Genomic DNA, 14,478 nt, shown 5'->3' with positions numbered 1-14,478 from the left:
TCTGATTTCTAACTTCATCATTTAACCAAAACTACTCTTTCCAAAGTTATTTATGATCTCTCAATTGCCAAATCTAATGGCTTTTGCTCAATCTTCATTCTTTTTGACCTCTCTGCAGCCTTTTAACACAACTGATTGCCCTCTCCTCCCTTATACCTGAGTTTTTCTAGGTTTTTGTGACACTACTCTCTTCTAGTTCTTCTTCTACCTATTTATCTGACCACTCCTCAGCGTTTTTTGCTGTATCTTCATCCAGGTCATGCCCACTAACCATGAATGTTCCACGACCCTTCCCTTCCCCTTCCCCTACCCTTTCCTCCATACTTCCCCTTCCCCTTGCCTTCCCTCTCTTCTCCTTCCCTTCCCCTCCCTTCCCCTCTCTCTATACTATTTTACTTGGTAATCTTATCAGCACTCATGATTGAAATATCATCTCTATGCTGCTGGTTCTCAAATCTACTTTTCCTAACCTCTTTGCTGACCTCCAGTCATGTATTTTTATCTTGCTACTAAACATCTCAAACTGGATGTCTTATTAATTCCCCCCTCCACTTTTTTATTTGAATAAATGAACTAATTAATTTAGTTCTGATTTTAAATAAACAAATTTAACACACTATTTTAATAAATCAATTTATTTTAGTAAATTGACAAATTTATTTTTGTTTTTCAGTGAGCAAATAAATCAGCCTATTTTTACAAAGAAATACATTTTTCCGTTGTTTGGACCATCTTTTTCAAAATAGTGCTTCTAAGTATTCCTAGACCACTGGAACAAAATTCTGAAAAAAAATCCAAAAATACCATCACCAAATTAAAAGCCAAATCTGTAGTACAAACAAGCTTAGGCAAACACCTTGCAACATTAGCCATGCCCAAAATTGTCTGTCACTCACTGCATTTTAACTTAATCATCCACCTTTAAGCAGTGAAATGTTTACTTGTGACTTTTCTGGGTTTTTTTTTTTGGCTTGTTGCTCAATCTAAAGCTAGTGGTTACAAAAAAACCAGTTATATAGGGTTAGGTACCCTTTTGGCATTCTTGTGCCAAATGCTCAGGGGGTTAAATACCCATAATATCAAGGAGGAAGTTTCAGTGCGTTCTTCAGTCTTTTATTTGAACAAATGAACTAATTGTTTTTTTTTCTGATCTGAAATAGGAAAGTTTTTTTCAGTAAAAGAAAAAATTTACTCACTTATTTTTCAGCAAACAAATCTATTCAATTTTTTACTATGTCAATGTGAGATATAATTTAAAAGTATGATAATTTGACATCATCATCAAAAAAAATTAACATTAAGAAGCATTTGTTAAAGCAGGCGTTGGCTAAACAATATGATTACATATACAAGCAAAACTGCAGTCCCTGACCTCAAGGAGCTATGTTCTTTTTTTCTGAACAAGTTTCTTATTTTTTCCCATTTTTTTACATCATCATGGTTTTCCTATTGTTTCTGCCTCCCTTTTTTTTGAGAAAACAATCCCATAAATAGCATTTTATTAAAGACAAAAAAGAAACCAACACAACCAATTAATATATCGAAAAAATCTGAGAACATGTACAATGTGCAACACCTGTGGATCTTCCACTTCCACAAAAGAGTGGGTAGGAGGTGTCTTCTCATATTTCTTCATTCAAGTTATGCTTTTCCTTTATAATTTTGTTACACTCATTTTTGATACTTTATGTATGACTCTTCTTTTCATTTACATTATTTTAGACATTACATATATTGTTTTCTTGGATTTGCTTACTTCATTCTACATCAGGTCAAGTTGATCTTTCCATGCTTCTCTATAGTCACAAAATCCCACCCCAACTCAAAAAAGATTTCCAAAATGGTTGTGTATTGTTTTGCTTTCTCTAATTATTGGAGATTTAGAGCATTCTTTCATGTGGTTGTTTACTTTGCAATTCTTGTTTTGAGAAATGTTCTTCATATCCTTTTGACCACTTATCTGTTTGGGACTGGTTATTAATTTTATACACACACGCACACACACACACACAATTACAAGATACAGAAATAATTTTATACACTGCACATACACACATATAATTGTATATAAATGCATGTACACCTAGTTGGTTGGTTGTTGTCCTTCATTCTCGAAGAGGACCAAAATGACATCATTATGCTAGAGGCAAGTTTCAGTGTGTCTAACTGTGGCTGATCAGATCAATATGAGCTCAGAATGCTCTGCCATAGGTTGGGCACAAATAGTCTGTGTGAACATTTGGGACAGATAGTCTAAACTTGCGCATCCTGCCTTTTCTTTGAGCTGTTTTAATTCTGCTTTGCTCAGAGAGCACAGTGCCTTTCCTTCTGACGTGGGCATGCCGTGTTGAGTAGTCCTGTGCCACTGTCTCCCATGTCACACAATTAATTCCAAAGTTCCTAAGAGAGAGTTTGAGAGTGTCCTTGCATTGCTTCTTCTGACAACCATGGGAACACTTGCCCTGTGTGAGTTCTCTATAAAGCAAGTTTTTTTTTTTTTGTTTTTGGCAAGCATACATTTTGCATTTGGACAATGTGGCCAGCCCGTCAGAGTTGCACAATCTGAAGTAGAGTTTGAATCAGTTTAGTTTAAGAAAGGAACTCAGTGTCTGGTAGCTTATCCCACCAGGCAATCTTCAGAATCTTCCTAAGACAATTCAAAATGGAAGCAATTCAGTTTCCTGGCATGGCACTGGTAGACTGTCCAGGTTTCACAGGCATACAACAATGAGGTCAGCACCATGGCTCTGTAGGCTTTCAGTTTGGTAGTCAGTCTAATACCTCTTTTCTCCTGTACTTTCCTTTGGAGCCTCCCAAATACGGAGCTAGCTCTGGCAATGCATGTGTCAACCTCATTATCAATCCATACATCACTGGAAACTACACTACTAAGGTAAATGAACTTGTCCGTAGCATTCAAAACTTTTCCATTTGCTGTGACCGATGGTTCCACATATGGATGGTGTGGTGGTGGCTGATGGAGCATCTGAGTTTTCTTGGTATTATAATTGTTAGGCCAAAATTAGCACAAGCAGCAGAGAATTGATCCATACTTTGTTGTATCTCAGCTTCAGAGGCTGCATTGAGTGCACAATTATCTGCAAACAGAAAATCATGCACCAACACTCCCTCTAGTTTGGTCTTGGGTTATAGTATATTTCAAGTTGAAGAATTTATCTTCAGTGCAGTAGCTGACCTTGATGTACACCTATATATTTATATGTGTGTATGTATATGGAAACCCATCCCTTACAATTTTTTTTCCCATTTGACCCCTTCCATTCTAATTCTAGGTGCATTAATTTTGTCTGTGCAGAAGCTTTTCAGCTTCATGTAATCAAAGTTATCTATTTATTCTTTTGTAATTACTAGTATTCTTTGGTTAAGAATAAATCATCTACTGTGAAAGGTATACGGTTTGCTTCTTTTCTAATTCTTTTTGGAATATGTAATAAAGTGTTGGTCTAAGTATAATTTATGCCAGACTGCTTTCTACTTTTTTCAACAGTTTCTATCAAATGATTTTTTTCCTAGGTAATATGTTTTCTACTTTATCAGATACTGAATTATTGAGCTGTGTTGTTTCTAATTCACACTTTTTGTTGTCTGTTTCATTGATCTACTTCCATTTTTTAACTAACACCAGTTGGTTTATATAGATGCAGTTTTATAAAATGTTTTGACACCCAGAAGTTTTATTCTCACTTTATTCCTACCTCTTTTCGTTATTTCCCTTGATATTTTAGATCTTTTGTTCTTCCAAATCAATTTTTATTATTTTGTCAAATTCTAGAACGTATACAGTTGGTAATTTGATTGGTATAGGATGAAAAGTTTAAATTGACTTTGGAAGTATTATCATTTTTATTATATTGCCACAGTTCAACCATGGACAGTGGTTATTCTTCTAGCATTTTTTCCTCTAGCAATATTCCTTCTTTAAGGAGCACTTTGTACTCTATACAAGACTTTTGTGTATTTTGGCAGATTGATCCACTCACACAGTAAGCATTCTGTAGCTATTTTGAAAGGAATTTCCCTATCTATTATTGCTTCTTGGATTTTATCATATAGAAATGCATTTGCTTTTTGAGAAGTAATTTTGTAGTCTTCAACTTTGCTAAAGCTATTGTCTCAGTTAGTATACTTTCTGATTCCCTCAGATTTTCCAAGTATATGATCATATCATCAATTAGCAGGGACAGTTTTATCTCCTTCCTATTTACTGTTATGTCTTAATTTCTTTCTTTTTTCTTATTGTTGTTGCCACCATTTCCAGAACTATATGGAATTAGAGCGGGTATCCTTGCTTTACTCCCATATTTATTGGAAAAGGTTCTAGTGCATCCCCTTTTCATGTGATGCTTTTGAGCTTAAATAGGTTCTTTTTATAATTACATAAAAGGTCCTTTTATATCTTTATTTTTTAGAGTTTTTGTTTTTTATTAATCAGTGTTCTACTTCATCATAGGCTTTTTCTGCATGAGTTGACATAATTATGTGGTTTTGGATGTTTTCATTTTTAAAGATTAATTATGTTGATTGTTTTCCTAACAATGAACCATCCTTCGATCCCTAGTATAAATTCGACTTGGTCGTAATCAATGATTTCTTGAATGAATCTTTATAGTCTAACAGATTTTGTTTATAATTTTTAGGTCAATATATATGAATGATATTGGCTTAGAATTTTCCTTCTGTGTTTTAGCCTTCTTTGGTTTAGATATTAAAATTATAATTGTCTCATAAAAGGATTCTGATGGGGTACTTTCTTTACCAATTTCTGAAAATAATTTGTGTAAGATTGGTACTAACTGAACTTTAAACATTTGATAGAACCCCTCTGAGAATCCATCAGAACCAGGAGTTGTCCGTCCCCCTTTGGTAGTTCCTTGTAGCTTATTCTATTTCATTTTCTGATATTGGGTTGTTTAAGATGTTGCTGGTCTGATAGTTTTCATATTTTATATTTCTGGAAGTATCTTACTTCTTTTATGTTTTCAATTTGTTGGCATATGACTGTTTATAGTATCTCCTGATTTCTAAAATTTTCTTCTTTTTTGTGATTTCACAATTCTCGCTTGCTATTTTATTGATTTGGTTTTCTGCCCTCTTCTTTTTAATCAGATAAACTAAAGATTTTTCAGTTTTATTATTCTTTTCAAAGAACCAGCTTTTCCCTCTAATTTTTAATATCTTCCCTTTTGGCTTTCTTAGGTTTGTTTGCTTGTTTTGTTGTTGTTGTTGTTGGCTTTCTAGTTTGCTCTTGTCTAGGTATTCTTGTAGCTTAGTACATTTCCTCTATACATTTGGATACTAAGGCATTTTCAGAGATTTCTGCTTTATAGTTCCTTTCAGCATAATGTGGTTTACTTTTTAATCCTTTTTTTGAATGTTCAGTTTTGTTTTCTCAGATACCATGGTTGCAACTCATGCTTTTTTTGATTCACATGATGCATACTAAATTTTTTTCCCAGACCCCTGGTTTTATTTTGTATATATCTTTTTTAATGTGTTTTTTGTAAGCAACAGATGGTGGGATTTTGTTTTCTCATCCATTCTGTCATTCTTTTTCATTTTATTGAATTGTTTTGTTGAGGCAGGTACATTTCTCTAGACATGTTGCCATATCACCTGCAAATAATGATCTTTATCTTATCACTTCCAATGTTAATCTAATATCTTTTTCCTGTCATTACAATTGCTAGAATTTTTAACACTGTGCAATGAAAGTGTTGAAAATAGGTATCTTTATTTTGCATCTCTTTTTTAGTGGAAACGTTTCTTATTAAAATATTTTTTTCCAATTACATGCAAAAACAATTAACATTTATTTTTTAAAATGAGTTCCAAATTTCTCTTCCTTCCCCATTCTCTCCCTTGCCCCCTCATTGAGAAATCAAGCAATTTGATATAGGTTATACAAATATTTCATTTGTTCATTCTTCTCTTTCTTTTTACCCCATTCCTCCTCAGAAGTGTTTTCCTTCTGACCATCTGTTTCAACAATCCAGCTAGCAGCTGTTGTGGGGGTGAAAGACCAACACAATCCCAACAACAAGCATGCTACCAGCACACTGCAAAAGCACAGGTTCTTTTGATCTGCTTTAGTAAGGAAAGCAACATTAAGGGGTTGACAAGCTTACTTTAATTCAGCATACAAATATCATTCACTTAGTTCAGGGGAGAAAACCAGCACCCTGAACTACAGAGCAAAATACAAAGTACAAACATCGACAGACAGACCTTGTCTGATTCAAATCCCAAAGCATAGTTACCAGAGTTTAACAAAGTCCCAGCATCCAGGTTTACAAGCTGGAGGGCTCTCTTAGCTACAGCTGCCAGAGTCTCTTCATCATCTTGTGCCACCAAGAGTGAGAGCCCTGTGCAAATGGCTCTGTCTTCTCTTCTTAAAACATTTCAGATGTCATCAAACATCATCTGAATGACCAGAACTTAGGCTCCTCCCATGATTGGCTCTGGTTTTAGCCCCTCCCCTTAGGACCCTGGGAGCTTCACCCCCACATCGGCTTAGCGCCTAATAGGGGTTTGGGCCTGGGGCTTAACACCTAGTAAGACTCAATGAAATACACTGAATTACTCAAAGGAAACAAAAGCCAAACTCTTCAAGGGCACTTGGTTGAACTAAGTGCTAAGAGCCCATTTTATTTACCAACACACTATCACCTCTCCCAATCTGCCCTCCCTTCTCTCAGCTCCCCCTTATCTTATCCCCTTCCTCTACTACTTCCCTGTAGGGTAAGATATATTTCTATGCCCAACTGAGTGCATATGTTATTCCCTCTGAGCCAGTAAGAGTAAGGTTCGTGTACTCCCTCCCCATTTCCACCATCTTCCCCTCCACTTTAAAATCTATTTTGCATCTCTTTTATGTCAGATAATTTACCCCATTCTACTTCTCCTTTTCCCCTTCTTCCAGTGCATTCTTCTTTCTCACTCCTTAATTTTATTTTAGGGGGATAATCATTTCATAATATTCAACTTACACCCATGCCCTCTGTGTATAATCCTAACTATTCTAATAATGAGAAAGTTTGTATGATTTTCCCATGTAGAAATCTAAACATTTTAATCTTATTGAATCCCTTGTGGTTTCTCTTTCCTTCTTACTTTTTTATGCTTCTTTTGAATCATTTGTTTGAAAAGTCAAATTTTCTATTCAGCTCTGATCTTTTCATCAGGAATGCTTAAAGGTCCTCTTTTTCATTGAATATCCATTTTTATTTTGCTCTGAAAGGTTATTCTCAGTTTTGTTGGGTAGGTGATTGTTGATTGTAATCCTAGCTATTTTGACCTCCAGAATATCATATTCCAAACCCTCTAATCCTTTAATGTAGAAACTGCTAAATCTTGTGTTATCCTGACAGAAGTCCCATGAGATTTGAAATGTTTCTTTTTGGCTGTTTGCAATATTTTCTCCTTTACCTGGGAGCTCTGGAATTTGGCTATAACATTCCTGGGAGTTTTCCTTTGGGGACCTCTTTCAGGATGTGTTTGGTAGATTCTTTCAATTTCTATTTTACCCTCTGGTTCTAGACTTTCAGGGAAGTTTTCTTTGATAATTACTCTTTTTAGGGGTGATTTAGATAAATTTATTTGAGGGAGTAAAAGCATATTTGAAGATCAGATATAGTCTTCATACCTCAAGCACATATTAAGCATGTAGCTGAGCAAACAGTTTGTGAAAGAAACTTCATGTTACAGCTGGTAAATGTTGATCAAAATTCATAAAGCAATCTAACCTGAATTTTTTACACAATACATAATGACCATGATGCAGTAAGAAAAACACAATATCAAATAATCATTATTCAGTGGGTTCCCAGCTGTAATATGAACTATTTAAGACATAAATGAAAAAAATTCTTATTAGATCTTTATTTTAAACATTTTCAATTAGATGCAGCTTTGTTCAGTTTTGATCACTCTATGTATACCAAAGGAATTCCCTCCAAATTATTTCTAGATAAAATATATTTTTCATTTAACTGTTTTCTCTGACAATAACATCTAAATTTCACTTTGCTACATTTGAGTTTAGACCACAGAATCAGATAGTGTTGTGGCAAAATAGATATGGTGATTTGTGTGGTCCTTAATCATTTACCAAGTCAGAGGAGCCCCAACTCCATGTGAGTGGGACTTTTTATGTCCTTACATGACCAGGAAGGGAGGCAGGGACCAACTGGGTCATTGGGATGGTTTTGTTGCATTTTAGGAAAACTGATCTCAGTTGAAGGGAAATTATGGAAGCATCTCTAGTCTTATTGTATTTCAAAAGCCATGGTAATAAGGTCCTAAAAATCTTCTAGAGGACCTTCTACGATTTAAATACATTTGAAGTTTTTATTGGATGGTGCTCTTTTTAAAAATACCAAGAGTTAACAAAAATATATAGCCCTATTCCCTCAAGAGGGAAAAAAGATGGGAAGAAATGAGGAGGAGGAAGATAAAAGACAGACATCCTAGATTTCCTCTTCTCACCTCCTTTGGAAAAATTGGTTCTCAGATCTTGATAATCTGGCACATGTGTTGGGCAATTCCACATCAGTTCACAGTGGTTTTACTCCTGTAATAATGTAAGGTGGTGATGATGAAATGATGAGCCAGAGTAGTACCAGGAATATCAGGGACATAGTGCAGATTATGACACTTCTGGCAGTCAGAAAATCTGCACAGGTCATCTGTAGCAAACTGGCTAGGAGGTCGTAAATTTCTTGCATGAAGCCTCTCCCAGAATCTAAGTTTATTACTGAGATTTTCTAAATATTGAAAAGACTTATCATTCCCTGGCTCATCCATCGAAACTTTGCCATTCCTTAAAGACACAGTAGGAAAATGATACAGAATCTTCACCATAACAACAGTTAACATTTATATAACACCTACCATGTCCCAGTTCACTGTTCTAAGTGCTTTATAAGTATTATCTCTTTTAATTCTTACAGTAATCCTAGGAGGTAGGTAGGTGCTAATTTTATCCCCATTTTACAGGTGAGGAAACTGAGGCAAACAGTGGTCGAGTGACTTACTCAGGGTAACACAGCTAATAAGTGTCTGAGGGCAGACTTGGAGTAAAATCTTTCTGTCTCCAAGCCCAACCCAAAACTCTATCCCTATACCACCCAGCTGCCCTTTAGAGACCTGTATGGAGAAGGAGCCACCTACTTCTTCCACAGGGACTATATAAAGGGCTGTCTCTCACCCTCACCCAGGGACTCAGAATTACCACGAAGTCAGTTAGAGGGACCTCTTCTTCCAAGTAAAAACAAATTTACCATAAGTATGCAGCAACAGTTTCAACTTTTTCATGCTATCAAGAAAGCCAGATGCCTCCCAATTATACTATCCTATGGTCTTCCAGTAGTGCAGCTATGGGTGGAATGGATAGAGTGCCAAGCCTAGAGTCAGGAAGACTCATCTTCCTGAGTTAAAATCTGGTCTCAGACACTTACTAGCTGTGTGACCCTGAGCAAGTCACTTAACCCTGCTTGCCTCAGTTTCCTCATCTGTAAAATGAACTAGAGAAGGAAATGGCAAACCACTTCCGTATCTTTGTCAAGAAAACCCCAGTGGGGGTCATGAAGAGTTGGACACTACTGAAATGATTAAATAACAGCAACAACACATGGTCTCCCAAGCTCTTTCAGAGAAGGAAATTTCTGAACCATTCCAGAGGAAAAGAAAACTGCCAATTGAGGGCAGCATGAGCTTTTTCTCAAGGTGTATGGAACTCCTGAAGAGGCATGGATCTTGAGGCCAAGGCAACTGTGCTCTGGGGAAGTAATAAGGAAGGACCAGAGAGAGTCAGCCAGAACTATGTCCAAAAAGAGTCTATTATTTTCAGATAAATCCTTTGGAAGATGATGAATCTAGGAAACCACTGGGTCAGAGAGTCCTTCCACAAGGACAGAAGAAAAATAAAACTTCATGTTCAGCAGTCACCATATGATCATCATGGATCATCAGAAGCAATGTACCCAGCAAAGGTGCCATATTCCAATGAGAGGCATTTACATGGCTTCTGGGAGGTTGTCCTATCAAATTGAGGAATTGTGCTCCAGGTTACATCTTGCTTCACAATTTTCTGAGGACTCTCATGCTATTTTTGTGAGAGAGAGAAAATTGGGGGTGTTTAGAGTTAATTAAAAGCTGAATTCAATCTAATGGTTCAATGTTACTTTGGAAGGAGATCTCCAGGAAACTGTGTTTGATTCTATACTAGTTAACATATTCTATCAAAGATATTTCTATCAAAGATATTGATTCTATACTTATCAAATTTTCAGGTGCTCAAAAGCCAAGAGTTCAATTAAGAACTAAATCCCTAGATATGATTCAGAGTCAATACGAAAGATTGAATTTAAAAGTGAAAAATATAAAGTCAGAATCCAAAATACAGAAGGAACTTGCAACTAAAGGGAAGGATGGACTATAAATTCTCTTTGGAAGGGCAAGTAAAGGTACAAGCAAGCGGGGGGGGGGGATGGGGCGGGGGCGGGAAGAAGCTCACTTCCGTAATATTAATCTAACAGATCTTCGGTGGACAGATTCTGATTCTTCCATGACCAGCAAGGGTGGTGCGAGTGTTCAGTGGTTCTGGAAAATACTAGCTGGAAGTTTACCTCTTCAGACTTGGGGCCTGTGGCACAAGTTAATATTGATATTGTTAATCTTTTTAAAAATAATAAGCCAATAACTCCCAATGGGCACAAACAATCTAAAATGGAGTTGGGCCTTTTGTTTTCTGTTCCTTTGATGGAGCTTATTGCATTGTAATTGCTGGTATGTATCATTAGGGAAGTTACATGGATCTTTGGGGCCAAGGAGTGAAGAGGAGAAAGTGCTGGCCAGGAGGGAAGGCTCAGCCCTCACAGAGGCTCATAGGCAGAGATAGGTGTGGTTTGGGTGAATTATATTCCCTTTTCTTTCTTTTTGGAATGGGGAGTGAGGAGAGCTCAACCAGCTTCAGAAACAGTTATATTTATTGTTCCTAAATCAATGGGAAAAAAGTTTTCTTTGTAACATTCTCATGAGTGTACTAAACCCATTTACAAGTAAGGAAACTGAGGCCCAGATAAGTTAAATATTGCAAAAGTAGTAAACATCAGAGTGGGATTTGAACCTCAGTTCCCTGATTTTGACTTCAGGATTCTTTCTACTTCATCAAGCTGCTTTCCCAAAGGGAGAGACCTGGATATGTGTGCCTTATCCTTGTGAGCCTCACACTCTGTCTTGTTCTGTCCTTGCTACGTATGTACAGAGGACAGAAGTATTTAATGAGTAGGTTGATTATTAATGAGTGCCAGCTGCTAGTCTAGGATGGTACTTGTGGAAGTTGTGTGATTGTGCAATGGTAATAACATTGTATTTGATGTTAGAGGATCTGGATTCAAACTTTGACTTGGCTACTTTTAAATCTGTGTAACCTTAATCAAGCCACTATTTTTTTCTGAGCCTCAGTTCCTTCATCTTTCAAGTTGGAAGAGGTTGTATTGTCAAACGGGGAGGCGCTAGAGTTGAAATAATTAAAATAATACTAATTTAGATTTTACAGACAGTTTTCCAACGAAGAAATCTAAACAATTCACAGTCACATAAAGTGCTCTAAATCATTATTGATTAGAGAAATGTAAATTAAAACAACCTTGGGATATCATTTTATACCTACCAGGCTGGCTAAAATGTTAGAAGGGGAAAGTGACAAATGAGGAAAGGATGTAGAAAAATTGGGGCACTGATTCATTGTTGGTGGTAAAATGATCCAACCATTTTGGAAAACAATCTGGAATTATGTCCAAAGCGTTATTAAATTACCTATACCCTTTGACCCAGCAATACCACTACTTGGTCTATTTCTGTTGGAGGCTCCTCCACCACTCTACTGTTGTCGTTTGAACCAATGTTGCTGTCACTGGTACCTTCTGCCATACTATCTTGGCATACTATCTCTCGGCAACTCTTCTTATCTTCAGAAGTAGATGTTTCTTCTTCATCATTTTGCTGACTTTCTGTCATTTCCTGTGGATGTGTATCCTCTGTCTCCATTGGAATCTTGGAAGTCTGATCCATACGAGCATTCTCAGCTGCAGCAGCAGCAGATGTGACGGGCTCTTACAACCCTGACTGTGTTCTGCCTACTCCACTGCTTCTGTTGTTTGTGGTAACAATTGCATGAACACCTCGCACCACACTTTCACTTAATATTTCATTTGATTAGATGGGCAGTGGCTACGTGGTTCGTTAAAAAACCATCATCATAATCGTCTGCTCTGTAGGTGGGATGCTTATATAAGGCTCTCCTCTCTCCATTTGGGACTGTATCTGTTGACTTTCTTCTTCTAATGAAGCTTTAGCTCAAGTTTTTGCTTTGATATAAGCAAGAGATATGAAGGTGAATTATGACAGGTCTTCACAGATTCATTATACTCTAACTTTTCTGCATTGTATCCTCTCAAATATTTTTGTTTCTCTTTATCAGTGCATTCTTACCACATCCCACCAATACTTTAGCCAATGTCCTATTGTCCTTAAGTCAAGTTGGAAGCCTTTACTTGGTCTTAAGCCTTTCTGCTCCATCTCATATAGGGTATCTGAGGCTTGTGGCTTTCAGAGTTTGGGGATTATAACTTCAGAAGAAGCTGTGACCTGACTGTTGGTGTGCAGGTTCCTTTCCAGCCTACAATTCGTGTAGGCCAGATGGCTGTATGGATTGTATCCTACAGACCCTAGTGTGTTAGATATTTACATATTAGGAGCTGGAGTGGGACGTGGAGGCATAAGATAGTCTTTTTGACATTGTGGAAGATTAGGTTTTCAGTCTCTTAACAATGAACTTGGGATACCAAGCTATGTAGAGTGGCTTCTACTTCAGCTCCTCTTCCTTTTCCTTACAATATCTCTTGCAGAAGATAAGTGGAGAAACACAATCTTAAAAAGCCAAAGCTTCTATCAAGCAACCATTGTGTGTCAAGCACTGTACTAGGTGCTGGGGAAACAAATACAAAAGCAATGCCTGGACTGGCCTCAAGAAGATTATATTCTACTAGAAGGACACAATAGATTCTCAAATGCAAAAATAATGACTGGGAGAATCAAGAAAGGGCTTTTGAACTGATAGTACTTGAATTGAGCCTTGAAGGCAGATAGGGAATATAAGAAGCAAAGGTGAGGAGAGACTGCTTTATAGATATTGGGGAAAACTAGTGTGAAAGCACAGAGGTAGGAGAGGAAATGCAGAGAAAAGTAAATGGCCCAGTTTTATTGAAGTGTGTTGTGTGAAGAAGTACCATATTTGTGTCATGAAACGAATTTGGTAGGACTCCTTCTTCACCTATTTTCTCAAATAGTCTACAAAGTATAGGAATTAATTGTTCTTTAAATGTTTGATAGAATTCACATGTAAAACCATCTGGCCCTGGAGATTTTTTCCGAGGGAGTTCATTGATGGCTTGCTCAATTTCTTTTTCTGAGTTGGGGTTATTTAGAAATTTTACTTCCTTTTCTGTTAACCTGGGCAATTTATGTTTTTGTAGATATTCATCCATATCTCTAAGGTTGTCAAATTTATGGGCATACAATTGGGCAAAATAATTCCTAATTATTGTTTTGATTTCCTCTTCATTAGATGTGAACTCACCCTTTTCATTTTTGATACAGGTAATTTGATTTTCTTCTTTTTTTAATCAAATTGACCAAAGGTTTATCAATTTTATTGTTTTTTTCATAAAACCAGCTCTTTGTTTTATTTATTAATTCAATAGTTTTCTTGGTTTCAATTTTATTAATCTCTCCTTTGATTTTCTAATTTGGTATTTAATTGGGGATTTTCAAATTGTTCATTTTCTAGCTTTTTTAGTTTTTTCTAATTTGGTATTTAATTGGAGATTTTCAAATTGTTCTTTTTCTAGCTTTTTCAGTTGTATACCCAAATCATTGATCTCCTTTTCCCCTATTTTATTCATGTAAATATTTAGAGACATAAAACTTCCCCTAAGAACTGCTTTTCCTGCATCCCATAAGTTTTGGTATTATTCTCATTATTGTCATTCTCTTGAATGAAGTTATTAATTGTTTCTTTGATTTGTTCTTTGGCCCACTCATTCTTTAGAATTAGATTATTTAGTTTCCAATTAATTTTTAGCTTATTTTCCCACGGATCTTTGTTACAAATAATTTTTATTCCGTCATGAGCTGAAAAGTATGCTTTGATTACTTCTGCCTTTCTGCACTGGATTGTGAGGTTTTTATGCCCTAGTACATGGTCAATTTTTGCGTATGTGCCATGTGCCGCTGAGAAGAAACTATATTCCTTTTTATTCCCATTTATTTTTCTCCAGAGGTCTATCATATCTGCCTTTTCTAAAATTCTGTTCACTTCCTTAACTTCTTTCTTATGTATTTTGAGGTTAGATTTATCAAGTTCAGAAAGGGGAAGGTTGAGGTCTCCCAATATTA

The 14,478-nt window shown here is 36.3% G+C and overlaps 1 pseudogene; it reads right to left on the bottom strand.

Moving 5' to 3' along the window:
- Positions 1 to 12,229: 12,229 nt before the first annotated feature.
- On the bottom strand, positions 12,230 to 12,820 carry LOC118847376 (annotated as a pseudogene).
- Between the last annotated feature and the right edge of the window lie 1,658 nt (positions 12,821 to 14,478).

This window comes from Trichosurus vulpecula, chromosome 4 (genome assembly GCF_011100635.1).
Source record: "Trichosurus vulpecula isolate mTriVul1 chromosome 4, mTriVul1.pri, whole genome shotgun sequence".
NCBI classification, from domain to species: Eukaryota; Metazoa; Chordata; class Mammalia; order Diprotodontia; family Phalangeridae; genus Trichosurus; species Trichosurus vulpecula.
This window is presented reverse-complemented; position numbering and strand designations above follow the sequence as displayed.